This window comes from Vombatus ursinus, unplaced genomic scaffold, assembly GCF_900497805.2.
Source record: "Vombatus ursinus unplaced genomic scaffold, bare-nosed wombat genome assembly UNPS02014785.1, whole genome shotgun sequence".
Classification (NCBI taxonomy): domain Eukaryota; kingdom Metazoa; phylum Chordata; class Mammalia; order Diprotodontia; family Vombatidae; genus Vombatus; species Vombatus ursinus.
This window is the reverse complement of record NW_020954563.1, coordinates 5836344-5857586: the sequence shown is the minus strand read 5'-3', so window position 1 is coordinate 5857586 and position 21243 is coordinate 5836344. Positions and strand designations below refer to the sequence as shown.

The 21243-nt window shown below is 38.9% G+C and overlaps 1 protein-coding gene across 1 annotated transcript in view; it reads left to right on the top strand.

The window, feature by feature from the left end:
• The first annotated feature begins 1050 nt into the window (after positions 1-1050).
• Positions 1051-21243, top strand: part of CHD6 (chromodomain helicase DNA binding protein 6) — a 185591-nt gene continuing 165398 nt past the window's right edge. Inside the window, exon 1 of the mRNA XM_027867341.1 lies at positions 1051-1073. The gene's annotated coding sequence lies outside the window, so the exon portion shown is untranslated. The remainder of the gene's footprint in view (positions 1074-21243) is intronic.

Here is a 21243-nt window from a genome sequence, read left to right as displayed (position 1 = left end):
GAGTAGCCAACCTTGTAAAGCTGTACAGGGCTGAAGCATGATATTTTGTGAGTGAGGTCTTTATACTGGACATCAGCATAGGGTGGCTGGCATCAGTTACACTGCCAACTATTTGCTGAGCTATGGTTCAGTTGTGTGGGGGTTCAAGTCTTCCTTCTCCACAGCTGCACCCCACCATTTACCCATCTTCTCATTTGCCTTTCCCGCTATTCTTCCTCTTCTTTACTTCCTCCTCATCCTCTCTCGCCTCCTTAATTTTTTCCTTTCCTACCCTCCCCCATTTCCTTTTCTCTCTCCCCTCCCTTATTTGCGTTTCTCTTCTCCTTTTACCCCTTCTCTCTTTTGTTTTTCTGTTCCCTCTTCCCCCTCCCTCCTCTGCTTCCCTCCTCTCCCCTCCCTATTCTCCTGTTTTCCCTTTCCCCTGCTCTTCTCTCTTGTCCTCTTTCCCCCTTGCTTTTCTTGTTCATTTTCCTCTGCTTCCCTCCCTCCAGAATCTCATTCCGTGCTCTCTCTCCGGTCCTCCCCCAGGCCCAGGCTCCGAGGTTTGTGGGCGGGGACTTCGGTCCCGCCCCGCTTAGGGGCTGGATCCCCGTCGGGCTGGTCACGCTGCCCTCTCCCTCCCTCTCTCTCTTTTTCTCTCTCCTCTTTCTGTCTCCCTCCCTCCCTTCCTTCTGCAGGGCCGGGGGTGCGCAGCCCGCTGGGGGAGGAGGAAGGGAGGGGGAAGGAAAGGAGAGAAGAGGGGAGGGGGCGACGTTGTCGCGGGGGCGCCGGGGAGGCGCGCGGGGGGCGGTGCGGCCCCGCTCGCGGGCCAATCAGCGCTGCTATCACATCCATGCAAATATGAGCACAATGGAGCGAGCCCATCACTCGCCCCTGCAAGCAAGCTTGAAACGGTCTGCCGTCTGAGCGATGGCCGCCGCGACCAATGAGTTTACATCGAGAGCCAGGAAAGTCCAATGGCGTGGCTGGGGAGGCGGGCCCGATCCGGGTTAGGGTGTCCTTGCAGGGTGTCTGAGCTAAACTTCACCAAATAATAGCTGTTTGTATTTTGGCTGCTGCAGGAGCCATTTTAGGTAAGTTCTTCTCATAACTTTTTATTTTCCGCCCCGGTCTCCGCGGCCCAGCCGTGCCCGCCTGTCCAGGATCGCACCCCTCGGGTCCAGCCGGTCTGTCCATATGAATGAAGCCGGGAGGAGCGGGGCTGCGCGGTCACCGGGGGCCGGGCTGGGGACGGGGGCTGAGAGCAGGGCCAGCCGCGGAGCGAGCGAGGGAGGGAGGGAGCGGATGACCGGGGAGGGGGAGGGGAAGGGGAGGTGGCGGGGGGGGCGGGAAGACGGGGGGGGCGGGAAGACGGGGGGGGGGCGAGCCCGGCTGGGCCTCACTGGGCTGGGCCAGGCCGCGCCGCGCTCCCCCTCCCACGTCTGTCCGTCAGGCAGTCAGTCCGTCAGTGGCCTCGCCGAGTCCGTCAGGAGGGTGCGCGCCGCTGTCCTTGGGAGCTGGCGCGGGCCCCGGCCGCGCTGCGGGGCAAGACCCTTCCCCGGGACTGATTCCCTTCTGCGTGGGCTCCTAGGCTGGCGGGAAGGGGGGGACACCCAGGGGACCCCGGAGAAGTTGCTCAATGCCCCTGCAGTACTGGAGGAGGGGGAGCCCCAGGTAATGATGTCCCTCCTGCGCTTTCAGGCTCCCCAAGCGCTTTCCCCGGATTGTCATCTCCGCGGTCCCGCAGCCGGAGGACCAAGTTCTCCAGCTGCTGCCGCCCCCACCCACCCTTGCTCACGCCTTGGCTGGGGTCCCTCTCTGCGATGGGGAGCAATGATTAGGAACCAGCATCCGAGATCACCCAGAGCCAAGTTTCGTGTCCTATGGGGCTGCAAGCTTTTTGAGGTGCGGGAGAGGGGGGAAGGATGAGAAAAATCCACTCTTCTGGGCTCTTCCTTTGGGTGTAAGTTCTAAAGGTGTCACCTCCGAATTTCCCAGGGAATGCACGGTGAATGATTGGCAGGCTCTTGCATTTTTCAAGGTGTTCAGAGGAAATCTCCCCATCGAGTTTGAGTTTTCAGCCACAATTTTATTTGAACTAATTGGAAATACGTTAAGTCGGCACTTAAATGTGTGTGCATAAAGTCTCAGTTATGATGAATGTGACTGAGGTTTGTGTAGTGCAGTATCTAATTAGGCAGTATAATTCAGTTGTGAGTTTGTAGGCCTCTGTTCCCTAAGTTGGGGCCTGTGGACCATTAGTAGTCTGGCTAAGGTTCCTGGTGAAAGCTTGGCATCCCGAATTTCCATTCCTTGGGGATTCTGTGTGTGTTGCCTTACTCACCTGCCTCTTGGGGGTACCCTGCTGCTCTAATATCTGCTGCATATTTGTGGAGCTCCAGGACATTGATATCAGCTGGAAAAGAATAGAGAAGGTAAAATCAAGAAATTACACATTTCTGGGCAATTCGAAAATTGTTTGAGAACATACTTCAGTTTCTCTTTTTGTGTGTGTGTATGTATGTATGTATAGGATAAGCACTGGACCTATGATGTCTTTGCTTTGGGGAATTCCTTGGTGAGGGAACTTACTCTACCAATGCAGGTCATCATCTTTTCTATGATTTTTAGTCTGAACCTGGGGATTTCAGGGGGTTGGTGAACTTGGATGAGGAAGAAAATTTCCTTTTTATTTTTTTCTAACCTCTAACTGATATTTAGCATTCCCTTCAACTGTGAATGTAGGCAGCAAACATTATTCTGAGAAGGGGTCTGTACTCTTTACCAGGCTGCCAAAGGGGTCTGTGGCATAAAAAAAAAAAACCCTCTGAAAAAGTTGTTAAGTGACACAGCCAGGCCAATATCACACAGCCAGTATGTGACTGAGAAGGAACTTGAACTCAGATCTAGGCTTCAAAAACCGATATCTATGCCAGACTCCTTCTCTGTATATGGATACCATCCTAACAAACCCCAATTGGAGAGCTATTTTTATATTACATATAGTACTTATAAAGGTTCTTCTAGTGGACACAGCTGTACTTCCAATGAATGCTGCAGTTCAGTGGCACTAGCTTCTTTTGCCATGTTGTATGTTTTCAAAGGATATAGAAAGAAAAAAGCCTAAAGGTTATTCTAGTCCAGTTCCCTCATTTTACAGATGAGAAAACTGAGCCCAAAATACAGTGCTCTTCCCACCATACCACAGATGTGTGTGTGTGTGTGTGTGTGTGTGTGAGTGTGAGAGAGAGAGAGAGACAAACAATATATTTAAAATCTGTGCATGATAGAGGTTAGGCATGGATCTTTAAGCTACAGTATCATAACTTGGTTTGTCTTATCTGGAGTTGTAGTGTCAGAATTGGTGCTTGCTTATGATCAAAGGCCTGAATAAAATGTAAAATAGCAAAATAAGTTTAAGAAAAGTAGTTTAGGAATACTTTTTTAGGGCAACTCTCATAGGATGATCACAAAAACTCTCCATTTAAAAAAATATGTCATTATTGATTAGTAGTGTATTAAAGGCCAGATTTTTTCTAAAAATAAAACTCATTGAATGATTATTATTACTGTGATAGTTTCCCCTACTACACTTTGGGGTTTTTTTCCTCCCTTGTGGACAGAGCAAATACAGATGTTATGAGATAGAAGTTATGATATGGTGCTATCACATCTTATACAATGAAGTTATCTCATAATAAGCTATTAAATAGTGGTATTGCAAGGTACTTAAATCTAATCACCTTTACTCTTGTTCTTTGGTATTCTGTTTTTTGAAAATAATAAGGTAAGATATGGAGGACGTTAAAAGATCAAACAGTAAAAGAGAGAGAATTCCTGATCTAACACTTCTGAATTTACAGATCTTTTGGTGATCATATATCTGATGCTTATTGATTTATTTTTCTGATGATGACTTTAAATAGTTTTTAAAAGTCTACAGTAGTGTGTCTTTGTAGAAATCAAACAGTTTGAAATTTTTCCCATGTTATTGTGGATGACCAATCAATAACAAAACGCTTCTAAGGTACAATGTTCTATAGGTCTTGTCTTTGATACATAAACAGAGATTTTTATGAGGCATCTTTAGGTGTTTTAAGAAAGCATCCCTACCTCAGTGCTAACACCAGAGGTGGTTTGAATTTATGTTAAATAATACTGAAGAAAGGGTTCTAAAATCACTTGGAGGCTTTAAAGCCAGCAACTTAGAGCACTGTGAGGATTATAAAGAGTAGATGTAGGTCTCAAATAGCTTGGTACCATTGGGCTCAGAATATTTCCTATTTGGGGAAAGAAATGGTACACATAAGTTCTGTACAAGTTTGACAGTATTTTAGAATTCAAGGGATCTTTCTATACATCCTGTTGGTTTGGGAGGTCTTGGAATTTCTGTTTATAATTCCATTCCTCTCTTCAGTTTAGTAACATGTTTTGACATGTACATTGAATTCCAATACAGCCCACATTTTTTTTTTGTTCCACTGAATTATTGAATGTGACTTGAAATAAGTGAATAGGGGCCATTTAAAAAAAAATTTATGAGATTTTTGGCTGTAAAGAGATTTGATTTCTGTCTTTTTGGTATCTAAATCAAAGGCATGTTTATAGCATGTATAACAATGGATTAAATAATCATATTCTAACAGCATCCACATATAACTGAACTTGAGTTCAGTTAGAAGACCATTCTTTTTTTCTTAGCCAAAAAAGTCATTTTGAAGGACTAGGACTTTGTAGTAAAGAGGGAAGACTGGAGTAATCATATTTCCTTCTACTGGACTTTTTCTTATCTGATGGCTGTTTAAAACGAAGAAAACCCTAAAGACAATATTTGAAAATTTTAGGAAAACCAACAAGCAATATTTCAAGTTAATTTTTATCTATTAAAGCAAGCATGTATACAGGTATAACCCAATAAATAAAAAGTTAAATTTTTAAAATAGAGATGTTAATGGATAATTATTTCAATTTATAAAAGAGGTTTTCATTAAGAAAAGCCTTTTGAGGAGTTAAATAATACAATTTTTAAAAAAATTTCATATTCTTACAGTATTTAGAGTGGGAAAAGATCTTAGAGATCATCTAAGGACATTGTCCTTGTTTTCTAGTTGGGGAGTCTGAAGTCCAGAGAATAAAAGTGACTGTCCCAAAGTTACACAGGGAATAAATAATAGAACTAAGATGAGAACCCAAATCTTCTGACAGCAAAACCAACTACTTCTACTACACTATGCTCCCTCAAATTTGTATTAAATTTTCTAATAATGCAGCATGCTCTGACATATATATACATCTACAGTTTAAAACTTAATATCCCATTGCTTGCACTGGAAACATCCATGTGTTACTTTTATAGGGTCAAGTTGTTAACTTCTAGTTATTTCTTTGGTTTTGCAGTGTATGTGCCTGTCAAAGAGTAGGCATTTAATAAATGCTTGTTGATTATTTGACCAAAGGTATTGACTTTTAGAAGGTGCAGTTCATTACTACCATGGACTTCGTGTATAAAAGAACCAGGTTATAGTTTTGTGCTCTGTCTCTGTCAGCTACTGTGGTTGTATTGACCTTTTGTCCATATTAAAGTAGTAAGTCATTTCTTCATAATTCTTATGTTTTACTTCAAGAAAAGCTTTGTAGTGATTTGAGGTAGGCGTCTAGGGTCTCTTCTTAACAGCCTTGTATAGGCCTATCCAGTAGTCCCTGTTACTGGTGCTGCTGCTGCTGCTTCTTATGGCTCAGGAGTCTCCAGTGGATCCTTCTTGGCTGAGCCATCCCCTAAAATTCATCCTTTGGTTATAATGGGATTTCTTTCCTATCTTTGTTCACAGAGCCTGAAAGGAGAGCTAGGACAGGCTAAGTCAGGATTGGGGTAATATTAGAATAGTCTTGGAGGGATCCCAGGCTCTGGATCTTTGCCTTCTCCCCACTGCTGATGTGTATGGCAGCAGAAACTTCTTCAGCTTTCTCTTCTCCTAAGAGATGAATTAACTAAACTCTCTTGTCCATGTTGTACTGACAGCCGCATTAATTTTGATAATGCTTGATCAAATACCTGGGTTTTTTTTTTTTGTTTTTTTTTTGTGATAATGTTTAAGATGATTCTATGGGAAATCTCAATTTTTCTATTCCTTTAATGTCAGTAGAAAGTAATTTTACAAGCATATCAGTCAATATATTCTGCTAAATGAAGATACTCTTGAGAGTTTGTCTAGATGTGTATATGAGTTCCTTTTATAGAATAAATGTATACACTTCAAATTCCATTTTAACACAGAGGTTCTCTTCCCCCACCCACCAAGAAAATTTTTATACAGATATTTTTATGAGGGCTCAGTTACTTGAATAGTTCAGACAACTTTTTATAGAACAAAATCCCAGTACAGTAAAGGAATAATGGTAGTCTCTCGGAGTGGGTTGAAGTGGGATTTGACCTATAGTAGTTATAAAAATCTGTTTGTTGGTCTTGCCAGTTGAAAAAAAAATGATTGGTTCTGAGCAAATTTCTTGTTTGTCATGATGTACACATTGACACATCTGGGCTTTGGTCGGTTTGGAACAGGGCATAAGGATATTTGACTTACTACATACCAGTAAAGAAATATATCTGGACTGTGTTTGCTTTAGTTTCAAAGAAAATCGTCATTACTATTAGAAATTCATCTAAGGATGGTTCCAAGTTGATAAGTTGGGCCCAGATCAGAGATTTTATTTACCAAATTATATTTCACAAAACAGATTTATTGATGGAAACTAGTTGAAACACTTTTTATAGTATTGGTTATCTGAAACCCAACTATGTTGCATTAAAATTAAGGCGTTCTTCAGTTATCCTACTTACTAAGTGAAGACATCCAAAGGAATCAAATCCATAGTAACAGTTGGGGATCACTTTAGTTAACTGGTATGTGAGGGAATAAGATATTCTGGTTAATGGAATTTCTGTCAACATTTATTCCTTGAGAGGAAGTGAAAGCAGAGGAAGGAAGTAGAAGAAATTGTTTTTATTTATGGTCGCTCATATACCTATACAATTGTAAGAATGCTTCAAAGGGGGAAAAGTTAAAAATGAGATTAAAATGCCCCTCCCCCCTTTTTTTCCATAGCAGGAAGTTAGGGTTTTTTCCATAGTTGGAAATAAGAAAAAGACAGGATTTGGAGAGTAGCCATGTGAATAACCTCAAGGTATGATTTTTAGCACTTTATATAACAATTTCTGGAAATGCTTCTATGTGCATCTGTGTCTTTAAAAAAAAAAAAAGGATACTACTGACATATCTACTGATGTGCTTGTAGAATTACCTTCTTCCTTCACTCCAGAAAAAAGATCTATCAATAAATTTGATTTACGCTTCGCAGGGCTTTTGAAAAAAAAATTATCCAGACCATAGTTCAAAAGTATTAAACCATGACCATGGTGGGTCTTCTGTAGTAGACATGTTTATATGATGACAATAGTTATTCTTTTGTTTCTGGCTGTAATTAATAATTCTTTCTCATTGGTGTTACTTAAAAATTCTGGTAAAGTTTTTGGATTTTTTTCATTGGCAACTGGGAATCAGTGAGGTAGGTTGCCTCTGGGATTTTTGATCATCTAAAGCATGTCTGGGCCAGAAAACTGTTTTAATGGCAAATTTTGCTTTTTCAAGAAACCCAATTTTTTCATGGACTCTTTTTAACAAATTTTAATTCTTCAAACTTTAACATTTTGTCTCATTTGTCGTAATAAATGGATAGGTTTCTCATATGTTAGTGAGTCAGTAAACAGCATTTATTAGTACTGTACTGGGTACTGTGAGGTATCATGGGATAAAAAAGCACAATTCCTTATTTAGGAGTTTAGAATTTAACATATTTACAGAAGTTTGATTCCAAAATTATTAGAATTTTATGATGTTACCTTATCTCCACAGTTGCCATTGGTTCCAGGAGTTTCCCATACAGCATGGCATGTAAAGTATTGAAATAAGCTCCACACATAAAAAAATCAGTCTCTGTTTCTTTATATTCACAACTGCTATACTTTACCTGCCTCTTTAAAACTGAAACATTTTATCTAACTAGTCCAGTTTTTGGAAGATGCTCCCCAGAAAGATTCCTATTGACATATGCTACTATTAGGTTATTGATGTGGCAGCTACTTTCATTTTAAAAATGTTATATGTTAGCATAGTAGTGTTTTAGTTAAGTGTAAGAACTTTAGTTTCTCCCAAATTAAAGCTTCTTTGCTAACTCTCAGTTTCAAAATTTTAGAACTAGAAGGGACCCTTAGAGACCATCTGAACTGCACCAATTCCCTCATTTGACAGTAGGAAATGGAAGTGTAAAGTGCTTGTGACTTGCATAAGGTCATACAAGTAGCAAAAGCTGGAAACAGAACCCAAGGTGACTGATAGGATCTAATCCAACATCTCATTCATTCTATTCTACTACTTCTTTTGACTATGTTTTCTGCCAGATCAAGTCTCTGGCTAAACTTTTCTTTAGGAGGAATCATGGGTAAACCATGCAGTAGGATGATAGGGGAAATGGCTAATTGGGGAAAGAAATTTTTTCGTTTGCTGTCTCTGATTAGGGTTTTATATCTAAAACATACAGGGAATTAACACAAATATTTTAAGGTCAAAAGCCAATAAGTCAAAGGATATGAACAAGCAATTCTTTACAGAGTTGCAAATTCTGTTAACAACTATGAGAAAGATTATTCCTTATCATTTGGTAATAAGAGAAATGCAAATCAAAACAATTCTGAAATTTCTACCTTACAATCAACAAATTGAGAAGGATGACAAAGCATGGAAGTAGTTGATGTGAGAGGATCTGTGGAAAGACAGGCGCACTAATACACTGTTGATGGAGTGGTGAATCAGGCTAGCCATTCTAGAAAGCAATTTGGTATCATGCTAAGTTAGTGAGTAAAAATATTCACACTTCGACGCAGAGATCCCACTGCTGTCCTGTACCCCGAGGAAGTCAAGAATAAAAAGAAAGGTGGCAAAGACCCATGTACATGAAGATATTTTTAGCAATACTTTTTTGTAGGACAAAGAACCGGAAGCATTGTAGTTACCCATTGATTGGGGAATGGCTAAATAACTTATGACATGTGAATATAATGGAATATTACTGTGCTTTGAGAAACCATGAATTTAATGAATATAGAGAAGCATCAAAAGATTTATATGTACTAATGCAAAGTTTAGTAAGCAGAATTAGGAAAACTATAGACAATGACTATAACAATGTAAATGGATAGAACAACTAAAAGCAATAGAAACCTAAATGTTTTGAAATTATAATGACCAAGTTTGGTTCCAAAGAAGATGTGTGAGAAAGTACTTCTTTTCCTTCTTTGGAAAGGTGAGGGCAGAAACTATGGTGTGCAAATCTGCATATAATGTTGGATTTGATTGATATGTTTATATAGTCCCCCCCCTTTAAAAAAACAAACAAAACTTTTGTTATGAGGGCTGACCTTTGGGGAAGGGGAAGGGAAAATTGGGAAATGTAGTGGATGTAAAAACAAAAATAGTTTATAAGTTTTTTTTTTAAAAGAGTCTCTTTTTCTTTAGTCATGTGACCTAGGTTCAAATTTCACTTCTGATCTTTATTACCTATGTGATTTTGATGAAGTCACAACTTTTCTTGGCTTCAGTTTCCTCATCTGTCAAATCAGGAGGTTGAACTCAGTGTCTTTGAAGTCCCTTGTAGTTCTTTTTGATTAAATTTTATTTGCAAATGAAGATCTACTTTTTTTCTCCCTCCTACTTGTCCTCTCCCCTCCCGCATTGAAAAAGCAAGAAAAATGAAATCCCTGTTAATCCTTCTAATTCTAGATCTATAATGGCTCTAAAGTTTTCTTATCCCTAGTCTTTTGGAACTATTTTCTAAGATGTAGTAGAGGATTATTCTCCATTGATGAACAGCAGCAGAAAAATAAAACAAAAAACAAACCCAGCTCACTGTTTCATCTTTTTTATATATGAACCCAAATCACTATCATGTACAGGTTGTTTTTTAAAGCTTATAAGCAATTTAACATGTTAATTTTAAACTTGTCCTATTCAGTTGTGTTTCCCTTTGAACTTGTTTCTGTTTTCTTCTTTATGTTTGAAAAAAGGTTGATGATTTTTTTTTCCTTTTTGGCATTACTAGACCTTCCCTTTTAAAAAATAAGCATAGTCAGGCAAACAAGTCATATATTGGCCATGTCTGAAAATGTATGTGTCAGTTTGTCATCTTTACCGGTCTGATGGATGTCAGGTGCACTTCAGAATTGTTTTAATTTGCGTTTTGCTTTTTAGTTATTTGGAGCATTTTTTTTTATGGTTGATGATAATTTGCATATCTTCTTTTTGAGAAAGCCTGTTCATATCCTTTATTCCATCACCTCTCTGTCAGGAGGTAGGAAGACTGCATGCTTCATGATTAGTTTTCTGGAGTCATGGTTACTCATTGCATTGATCAGAGTTTAATTCTTCCAAAGTTATTTTTCTTTACAAAGTTGTAGTCATTTGTATAAATTGTTCTGCTGTCCTGTTACTGTATTCTGTATTAATTAGTTCATGAAAATATTCCTAGATTATGCTGAATTAGTTCCATTTGTCATGTCTTATTCATTTACTATTGTTCAGACATTCCAAAATTGATGGATACCCTATTGTTTCCAGGTCTTTTTGACAATCAGAAGTGTGCTGCTGCAAATATTTTTGCACAAATTGGTCCTTTTCTTTTTTCTGCCATTTCTGTTGGGTATGTGCCTGGTAGTGTTATTGGGTCAATGGGTATGCACAGTTGAGTGATTTTTTTGGATAGTTTCAAATTCCTTTTGGGAATGGTCAGGCAAATAATTCACACATTCAATAACACTGTATCAGTGTGCCTAGTGTTCCTTAGCCCACTCCCAATAATTGTCATTTTCCTTTTTTTGTCATCTTTGCTAATCTGATGGATGTGAGGTGGAACTTCTTAATTATTTTAATTTGCATTTTTGTTTTTAGTGAGTTGGAGCATTTTTTCATATGGTTATTGGTAGCTTGCATGTCTTCTTTTTGAGAATTGCTTGTTCATATCCTTTGACCTTTTATCTATTGGAGAACATTGCTTTTGTTCTTCTATATTTGAATCAGGTTCCCATATGTTTTGGATAGAGATTGGGATAGGGACTGGACCTGTGATTTCATTCATGTAAGAAACTTTCAGGTAATGAAAATTCTCTATTAATGGAGGTAAACACCTTGTCTGCAATTTATAATAGTTGCCTAGACCATTGAGAAGTTTTCGTTTTTGGGGGTTTTTTTTGGTAAGGCAATTGGGGTTAAGTGACTTGCCCATTGTCATGCAGCTAGTAAGTGTCAAGTGTCTGAGGCTGGATTTGAACTCAGGTCTTCCTGACTCCAGGGCCAGTGCTTTATCCACACTGCTCCACCTAGCTGCCCCGACCATTGAGAAGTTAAGTGGAGTATGCTAGTATGGAGACAATGTGGGATTTTAACCCATGCCTACCTGGTTCTAAGGCCAGCTTGCTCTTTGTGATTATCACATTCCCTCTCTTGAATATCAGACCTTTTTCAGCTAAACTTGCTGCATGGATTTTTTTTTTCTTTATCACTTAACTGTTTCCATTTTGATTTTAACTTCACTGATTTTGCTTTTGCAGAAACATTTCAATTTTATGAAATTTTCTGCTTTGTCTTTATCGCACCATTTTAGTTATTGCCCCCAAAACTCTCCTGATTGTCTCCGTCTTTGGCTTGTTTTGAACTTGAAATTTCCAACATTTTGATTAGATTAAGACATTAAGGTATTTGGGAAAGTGTTTACATCAGGAATTTATTTATCTGATTAGCTTCTGTCACATATGGTCACCTTGAACAAGTCACTTAACTCCTTTAGGTCTCAGTTCCCTCAACTGCAAAATGAGGTTGGATTTGATGACCTCTCAGAGGTCTCTTCTGACTTTTAGGTGAAGGCCTAAGATTAGAACTATGTAGTAGAAAGGACATCAGAATTGGAGTCATTGAACCTGGGTTTGAATCATGGTTGTGCCACTTATTACTGGCGTGACCTTGAACAAGACACATAAACCTCTAGCCATTTTATTCATCTGTAAAATGAGGTCTAGTTGATCTCTTAGGTCTTTTTCAGCACTTTAAAAGTTCTTAATCCAGTGATAACTGATTTAGCCATTGTAAAATAAGCACAATACCTAGGGAAGCATTTGGACATGGGACTAGAAGTCAGCAGAAGGCACAAAACATAGGTGCAGGGCTGCCATAGGTAAGTGTTAACTCACTGTTGGTCCTGTTAGCAGAAATCAGTGGAGGTAGTATAAGATTCTTGCAAGATAAAGACCCTGGATGCAAAGGGCTTCCTAGATAAACTTTGTGCATGTGATGCTAAGAAACAAGACCTCTTTTCTAACTACAGTAAACGTAGATCTTCCTGTACTTACACGTTGTATGTATTGATATGTTCTGAGACCTGACCTTAAAATTGATGAACCTATCATTTCTGACAGTATAAAAACAATTAAACCATTTGGGTTGAACAAATTTGAACCTAGTACCATGAAATTTAACCCCTGAAATATATGGGACACAATGCTGATTTGTTAATGTTCATACTAGAGGGCCTGACAGAAGCAAGTTTTGTGGGTATCCCATACCACCAATCTTCCTGCTAATGACCCTTTCCTGTTCTTTCCTACCAGCTGTACTCTGACCTGACTACCTGCTCCATTCTGACACTTGGACTCATTCCCCCTTTCCAAACGTTGTGGGCCAGGCCCCTCCAGTCTCTTTTCTACCTCTTCCCTCTTATCTCCCTTTCAGGCAGACATGGTCACCCATAACTGTTTTAAATGAGCATGGAGTGACGAACTGTAAATTCTAGTAAGAGGGAGGACAATTAGGTCTTAGCATCTGCCCTGCAACTATACCTTCTGGTCCCCTTAGACCTTAGTATTTGACCTGGCTCTCCACCTTAAGGACCACCGAGCCTGACCATCTGCCTTACCTCTGTTTCCTAAGTACTACCCATCCTATTCATCTGCCCTGAGGCTGAACCCTTCTGTCTGTATTCCTAACGCACAGCACAGTACTTGGCACATGGTAAGTACAAAATAGAATGCTTTTTCATTCATTCATGGGCCTGAAAACCATCTTTGAAAATGACTTCACTACCTTGTTCATGAAGACACACCTTATCTGACCTAAAAATATGACCCATTTTAAGAGTTTAGTGATGACTACCTGAAGCTAATATTAGTTTATCTATAATCTTAATGTATTAGAAAGATGTTCCATAGTTGTGATTCCTGATATTTTTTCCTAGTGTCTTCAAAAGCCTGCTCCTAAGATCCAGTGGAGAAACAGGACAGCAGAAAATATTATCTGGAGCGAGTAATTTTGGTTGAAAATTTAATGATTTTTTTAATTTAAAAATTTAATGATAATAATAATAGCTGATAATAGCCTTTTAAGAAAGTATTTCTTACACACACACATATATGAAATTTTATTTAAACTTCAGAGTGACCTCATCTGTCTTCTAGGTGTTAATGTCATCTTCATTTTACAGAAGAAGCTGAAGTTCAGAAAGGTTAGCAACTTTGTCCATAGCCATTCAGCACGGCATGGAAAGAATTTGAATTCCTATCTTCCTGATTCCAGGCTCTGTGCTATCCATTATAGTAGAGGAACAGATACCGCAAAGTATATCACTGAAATTAAGGCTGTCTGGCATACTTAACCTGCCATAGATCTTCCTCTCTGGCCCTGTCCTACTACATTTTTGATCCCAAATGCTGTGGGTCTCCCTATGCCCCCTTCACATCACTGCAGCATGTGCACATAGCCCAGTTGTGACACCTAGCATTCTTGACCTTGTTTTCTGTTGGTTGTGTTTGCTTCCCTTCAGTTCCTCATCTCTGATTCTATATCCTGCCTGGTAATATGACCCTGACTCCTGATTCCTGATTTAATACTTGATGATTTGGCTTGCTGTTCTTGACCCTAGACTGAACCCTGACTCAGATTAACTCTATCATAGCAATTTAGCCAGTGATTTGACAGCTTCAACACCTTTTTTCTCTTAACGTACATACACTTTTTAGGAATGTAGAGATTTCAGTTGCCCAGTATGCTGCAGGCTTCATTTCTGATTTAATGAGATTCTTTCATTTTCTCAGGACCAAAGGAAGTACGTTAATGTTGGATTTGTCATTATTTTTGAGGAAAGCTATCTTTTGGAAATATGGAATCTGTTCAACATTCTCAAGAGTCACTATTTATCTAAGTTGTCAGTTGCTTAATGAGAGATTATTAATGGAAGGTCTTGGTTTTCTGTTCCTTTTTTTTTCTGGACATTAGTGATTGTCTAAGCAATCTATCACTATCTCTAACTTCATCCACATGAATAGGTGCCTTCTCCTTGCCAAGGCAAACCCCTCTCCATGCACAAGTGATGCCATCCCATCCCATCCCATCTTCTCTAGCATATTGCTCCCTCTATCATCTCCTTTCTCTCACCTTCGGTCCTTCCTTGACTACTGACTGCTTCCCTCCTGACTACAAATATGTCATATTTCTTCCATCCTCATGAAACTCTTGATCCATCTCTCCCTATAGTTGTTCTACCTTTCCCTTCTGGCTAAAACTCCTTGACAGGGCTGTCTGTAATCAATGCCTCCATTTTCTTCTCTTTTAATCTCATCGTAACCCTCTATAGCAGGGGTAGGAACCTATGGCCTCGAGGCCACATGTGGCCTTCTAGGTCCTCAAGTGCAGCCCTTTGACTAAAACCAAACTTCACAGATTTAATTTCAGTGAGGGCCACATGTGGCTTCGAAGCCACAGGTTCTCTACCCCTGCTCTATAGTATGACTTTCAGCCTTATCATTCAACCAAAATTAATCGCTCCAGAGTTACCTGTGATCTTTTAATTGTCAAATTTAATGGCCTTTTCTCAATCTTTTTCTTTCTTGACAGCTCTGTAGCCTTTTACACTGTCAATTACCCTTTTTTCCTTTATACACTCTTCTCTCTAGGTTTTTTGGGACAGTTTTCTCCTGGTTCTTGTCCTACCTTTCTGACTATTCCTTCTGAGGCTCCTTTGCAGGCTTTTTTGGCTAGGTCACGTCCACTAACAGGGACTTCAGTACTGGTGTATCTTCCCTAGGACTCTGCTCTGGGCCATCTTCTCTTCTCCCTCTGTACTACATACTTTGTGATCTCATCAGCTGTCATGGATTCAGTTACCATCTCTATGCAGATGATTCTCACATTTACTTATTTAGCCCTAACCTTTCTCCTGACTTCCAATCTCACATCTCCAGTTTCCTATTAGACATCTCTAACTGCATGTCCTGTGGGCGTCTTAAACTCAACATGTCCCAAATCTCGCCTCTTCCAAACTTCCCTGTTACTGTTGAGGGTCCTGTCATGCTCGTAGTCACCCAGGCTGTAAGCCTGGGTGTTATCCTTAACAATTCTGTCTCTGTTCCTCAACGCCTTGCATCTAATCACTCACCAAGCCCTGTCGATTTTACCTCCATAATAACATCTCTCTGATACTCTCCCTTCTCTCCCCTGATGGTGCTGCCGTACTGGTACAGGCTTTCTTCACCGCCCCCCTGGACTATCACAGTAGTATGCTGATTGTTCTCCTTTCTGTAAGTCTCTCTCCACTAGATTTCATCCTCTTCTCAGCTGTTAAGTTAATTTTCCTAAGGCACAGATTTGACCATGTCACCTCCCCGCTCCCTTTAATAAATTTAAATGGCCCCTTACTACCTCCAGGGTCAGATGCAACATCTTATCTTTGGCATTCAAAGCCCTTTACATCCTGGCCCTTCCTCGTTTTCCAGTCTTACACCTTACCCCCTTCCATGTATTCTGCATTCCAGTAATAACAGGCCACCTTGCTGTTTCTTTGCACGAGATGCTCTATCTTACAGCTCCGGGCATTTCCACTGGCTCTTCTCCATTCGTAGAACACTCTCCCTTCTCATCTCTGCCTCTTGATTTCCCTGGCTTCCTTCAAGTCCCACCTAAAAGCTGATTCCTACAAGAAGCCCGTACCAATCTCTCTTAATGCTAATGTTTTCCTCATGTTGATTTTCTTCAGTTTATCCTGTCTTTAAATGTTGTTTATATGTTGTTGTTTATAGGTTGTCTCCTCTGTTACACTGTGAGCTCCTTGAAAGTAAGGACTATCTTTTACTTTTCTTTGTGTCTCCAGCATTTAGCGTAGTGCCTGGCATATAATAAGTACTTAATACAGACTAACTGACTAGATATCTTCTGAAATGGGAACATCCTATGCTACCACCAGTGTCCTGCAGTTTATTGTTTAACCTCTCCAAACTGTGAGTCAGAATTATCAGTTTCCCTTTGCTCTAAAACTTCTTGTTGTCAAAATATCATCATAGAAAGAATTATTGAGAGAATGGTTGTTGTGTAGTTTTATTTAACACCCAAATCCTGAAGATTCTGCAGATTAACTTGTTAAGGATCTTTAAGAATGTGAAGAAAGTCAAGAATAGTGATGAATTTAGGTTGAATCTATACTTAACAAAATTTTTCCATAGCACTTCCAAAATTGATAGTCACTTTGTCACATATCTTTTTAATTGATAGCCACTTTTAAGAAATTAGAAAAAGCTATAGAGGAGCTTGTGTTTTTTATATTTTTTTTCTTATCAGAATGGTTTGGCTAACTCTTTAGGTACTGTGATCATTCTCGAAGAGTACGTTAAAGGAATGTAAGATATGTATTAACTCCACACGCGTAGGAGCTGATAGCAGAAAATGGTATTTCTTGTGTTGTTTAGTTATGTGAGATAGTGTAGTTTAAGGCAGAGCTTCTTTTCCAATCCTATCCCTTCAGCACGACCTGGTCGTGACCCACAGTTTAAGAAGTGCTGAACTCTAAGGTAAGACTGCAAAAGTAACTGGGAGCCAAATTTAAATCAGTTCAGCAAACATGAATCACTTCTGTGGCAAGTAAGTTTTGGAGACACAGTTGTGAGTGTCAGACTAACACTCTTTGGATTGCATATTTAGAGCTGGAAGGTGTATCTTTAGAGATTAGGTAGTGCAAAGGAGAAAAACTGAAGCCTAGAGAGGGGAAATAATGTGTATATACTGTCATGTGGCAGAGAGCTGGATTCAAACCCAGGCCCTCTGACTACAAATTGAGCATTGTCCAAAGGTTTGATAGGCCACTTCTTAAAAAAAGTAGTTTATTTGCTACCCCAAAAGACAAAGTTAAGATTTGATGGTTTAATAATACCTAGCATTTATATCTTGAAGCTTACAAAGTGCTTTACATACATTTTCTCATTTAATACTCTTAACTGCCCTTTTGAGGGTATTAATATTCTCATTTTTAAGTTAAGATATTTGAGGTTCAGAGAGGCCCTGAGAACTTGGGCAGTGGTTTATAGGATTAATCAGAGCTGGGAATGACTAATGTAGGAAGACAGATTTCACTTGTCCATGTAAGAGGTAATAAGGACATGAATGCAAGTGATAGTGGTATGAATGGGATGGATGTCAGAGAAAGAAAGAAAAAAGCAAGGTTTTACTTGTTGTTTTAGCTATGTGGGGGCAGAAGGAGGATCAAAGAAAGGACAGAACCCTGGCTTGCAGTGGATGGGCTGCTATCTGGCACCAGAGAGAAGGCTGAGCTGCTCAAATCTTATTTTGCTTCTGTTTTCTTTGATAAGGACAATGACCTTTGCACTGGAAATGGCTACAAAAATGACCAACAGGAAGTTGATACCCAAGATAAATAAGGGAATAAGTAAGAGAGCTCTAAGTTGGCCTTCATGAATTCAAATCACCTGACCCAGACAAACTACTTCTTTAAGTCCTGAAAGATCAGGCAGGTGTGGTTGTTGTTTCACTCTCTGTGATATTTGGAGGATCTTGGAAAACACGGGGAATTCCATAAGATCGAAGAAGGGTGTATATCCTGCTTTTCAAAGTGAAAAGAACAGAATGTGCAAACCAGACCAGTAAGCTTGACTTTGATTCCTGAGAAAATTCTAGAATAGATCGTTAAAGAGATAATTGTTGATCATATGAAAAAGAAGTAGAGATTACAAAAAGTCAGCATGACTTCAAGAACAGGCTAATCTCATTTTCTTTTTTGAGGATTACTAAATTAGCGGATGAAGGAATGCTGTAGATAATGGTTTACCCAGATTTTCATAAAGCTTTTGTATGTTATGACATTTTTGTGGAGAAGATAGAGAAATATGGATTCAGTGATTACATAGTTAAATGATTTTAGAACTCATTTGATAGTGGGATACAAAGAGTAGTTCAGTATCAATATGTTGGGAGGTTTCCTTTGAAGTACCCCAGGGATCTGTGCTTGACTCCATGCTTTTGAATGTTTTTATCAATGCCTTGGATAAAAGCATATATGGCATGCTCATCAAATTTGTAGATGACATATAAGTGGGAGGAATAACTAATACTGGATGCCTGAGACAGGATCCAGAAAGATCTTGACAAACTAGAGTATTGGGCTGAAATCAGTTTGACAAGTTCAAGATGGTAGAAGTTTGGTTAGACAGTTCTGAGAACGTTATGGGGGTTTTGCTGGATTCTAAGCTTGATATGAGTCAGCAGTGGGATGTGACAGCGAAAATATAAAAGAATACAATCTTGGACTACGTTAAAAGAGATATAGCTTTTAGGATAGGGAGGTGATAGTCTCATCTCACTCTGCCATGGTCAGACATTATTTAGAGAAATGGTGTAAGAAACTAATGACTGCTGGACACATAATGACTTTAAAACCACAAATTAGCATTATCTATGTTATATTTTTATTTTATTAAACATTTCCAAATTACCTTTTAATTTGCTTCTCAGGCCTTGGGTCTGCAAGTTTGACAACTCTGATCTATACAGTGTTCTGTTTAATTCTAGGCTTCACATTTTAAGAAGGACATTGAAAATTTGGCTAATATCCAAAGGAGGGCAAATTAGATGCAAAAGGCCTATATAGTCCATGTTGTATAAGGATCAATTAAATGCATGAATGACTGAAAAAGAATTAATAAGTTTTTACTGTGTCAAACACTGGTGCTAATTACTGAGGATACAAATAGAAAAAAGAAAGTCCCTGTTCTCAAGCAACTCACACTCAAATTGAGGGAGATAATAAACAAGAATTCAAGACGAATGGCACGGACCTGAAAACTGTCATGCTGTCAATAGCCATATGAAGTAAACACCTCAAATCCCTGAAAAGAAGAGAAATACAAATTAAAGCCACTCTGAGGTTCCAGATTCATCAGATTGACAGAGTTGGTCAAAAAGGAAAATGACAGAGTTGAAGGTGCTGTGGGAGGATACGCACACTGATGGCTGTTGTCAGAGCGGTAAATTGGTCCAGCCATTTTAGAAAGCAATTTGGAATTATGCCACCACAGTTATTAAACTGTATATCTTTGACCCAGCAATACCCCTACCAGGCCTGCTCCCCAGAGAGATCAGAGAAAGAGGAAAAGACCTACATGTACAAAAATATTTATAGCAGCTTTCTTTTGTAGGAGTAAAGAATTGTAAACTCAGGGGGTGCCCATCAATTGAAGAGTGGCTGAACAAATTATGTTATGTGAATACTATTGTGCCATAAGAAAATATGAAAGGACAGTTTCTTTTTTTTTCCCATTCAATTTTATTTTACCTTCAGTTCCAGATTCTCTCCCTTCCACCACCCTCCCCCTCTTAATCCATTGAGAAGGCAAGAAATACAAAGCCTATTACAAATATGAAGTCATGCAAAACAAATTTCTGCATTAACCATGTTCTGAAAAGGAAAAAAAAAGTAAACAAGAAAAAGAAAGAAAAGGGGGAAAATGCTTCAGTCTTCGTTCTGAATCTATTAGTTCTTTATCTGGAGGTGGAGAGCATTTTTCATCTTGAGACCTTTGAAACTGTGGTGGGTCATTGTGTTGATCAGAGTTACTTTCATAGTTGATCATTTTTACAGTATTGCTGTTACTATGTAAATTGGTCCCTTGGTTCTGCTCACTTTACTTTTATCAGTTCATATAAGTCTTCCCAAGTTTTTCTGAAAGAATAGAAGGGGACAGTTTCAATGAAACTTGATTATACTTGTATAAATTGAATTCAAGTGAACCATGGAACAAATTATAAAAATGAAGAACTTTTAAAGACATAAGAACTCTTATCAACACAATACCAAGATAACGACTTTTTTTCTTTTGACAAGGCCTATGCTGGATTTGTTTTGTTTGACTATACATATTTGTTGCAAGGGTTTTCTTTCTTTCTTTTTTTTAAAGTGGTTGAGTGGGAGGGAATAAAAATACATTTGTGTTATTTGGGGGAAAAAATGTAATTGAAAAGAATTGGTAGGGTTTGGCAACTGATTGGATTTGAGGGAGAAGTCATTATTCCTAGGTGCCTGACAGTGGTGGTCACCATTCATAAATAGAAATAGGAAAGCTAGAAGGAGGGGCTGGCTTAAAGACATGATGGTTTTGTTCTACTATGTACACTGTAAATGACCCAGTAAACAGGGATGGATACAGCATAACATTCAGTAGGTAGAACACTGGATTTGGAATCACAGGGACTTGATTCAAATTCTGGCCCTACTTCTTACTATTTGTATCATTTTAGAAAAGTCATTTAACTTCTTTCAGTTTCTTATTTAAGACGATGGGATTGTGCTGTGTGACTACTATGACCACTTGTAATTCTAAAGCTAGAATTTTATGCCCCATGTAGAAAAAAATAGAGTTTATGAAGGAAGAATCTAAACCATGTCAAATAGCTGTTTCTCCAATGATCCCCTGGAGAATAATTTTTTAGTTTCTCTTGGTAACTTCTTCTACTGTTAAATAACCCGCACCATAAGAAAATTCTTTATTATGTATAATCTAAAGTTCTTGTGCAGTTTTACACTTTCTAGCCACATTATGTTCACGGGGGAGAAACTGACAACAGCTAATCTCCATTTTATAAAAGACCAGTGTTATACCTGTAGGCAGTATTTAAATCACTTCATACTTCCCCTTAGGGGTAAGAAATAAACTGTTTAGGTTATTTTATTTTGAGAGATTTTTTTAAATTGCCTTTTTATGCCATTCTTCAGTCTTTAAATTTCCTGATAATACTTCCTTGGAAATTCAGGTAAAATGCTGATACAAAGAGAGCCATTTTTGTGGGGGAATTCCTGAATTCTTTTATTTTATTGAAATTTTGTTGTAACAAA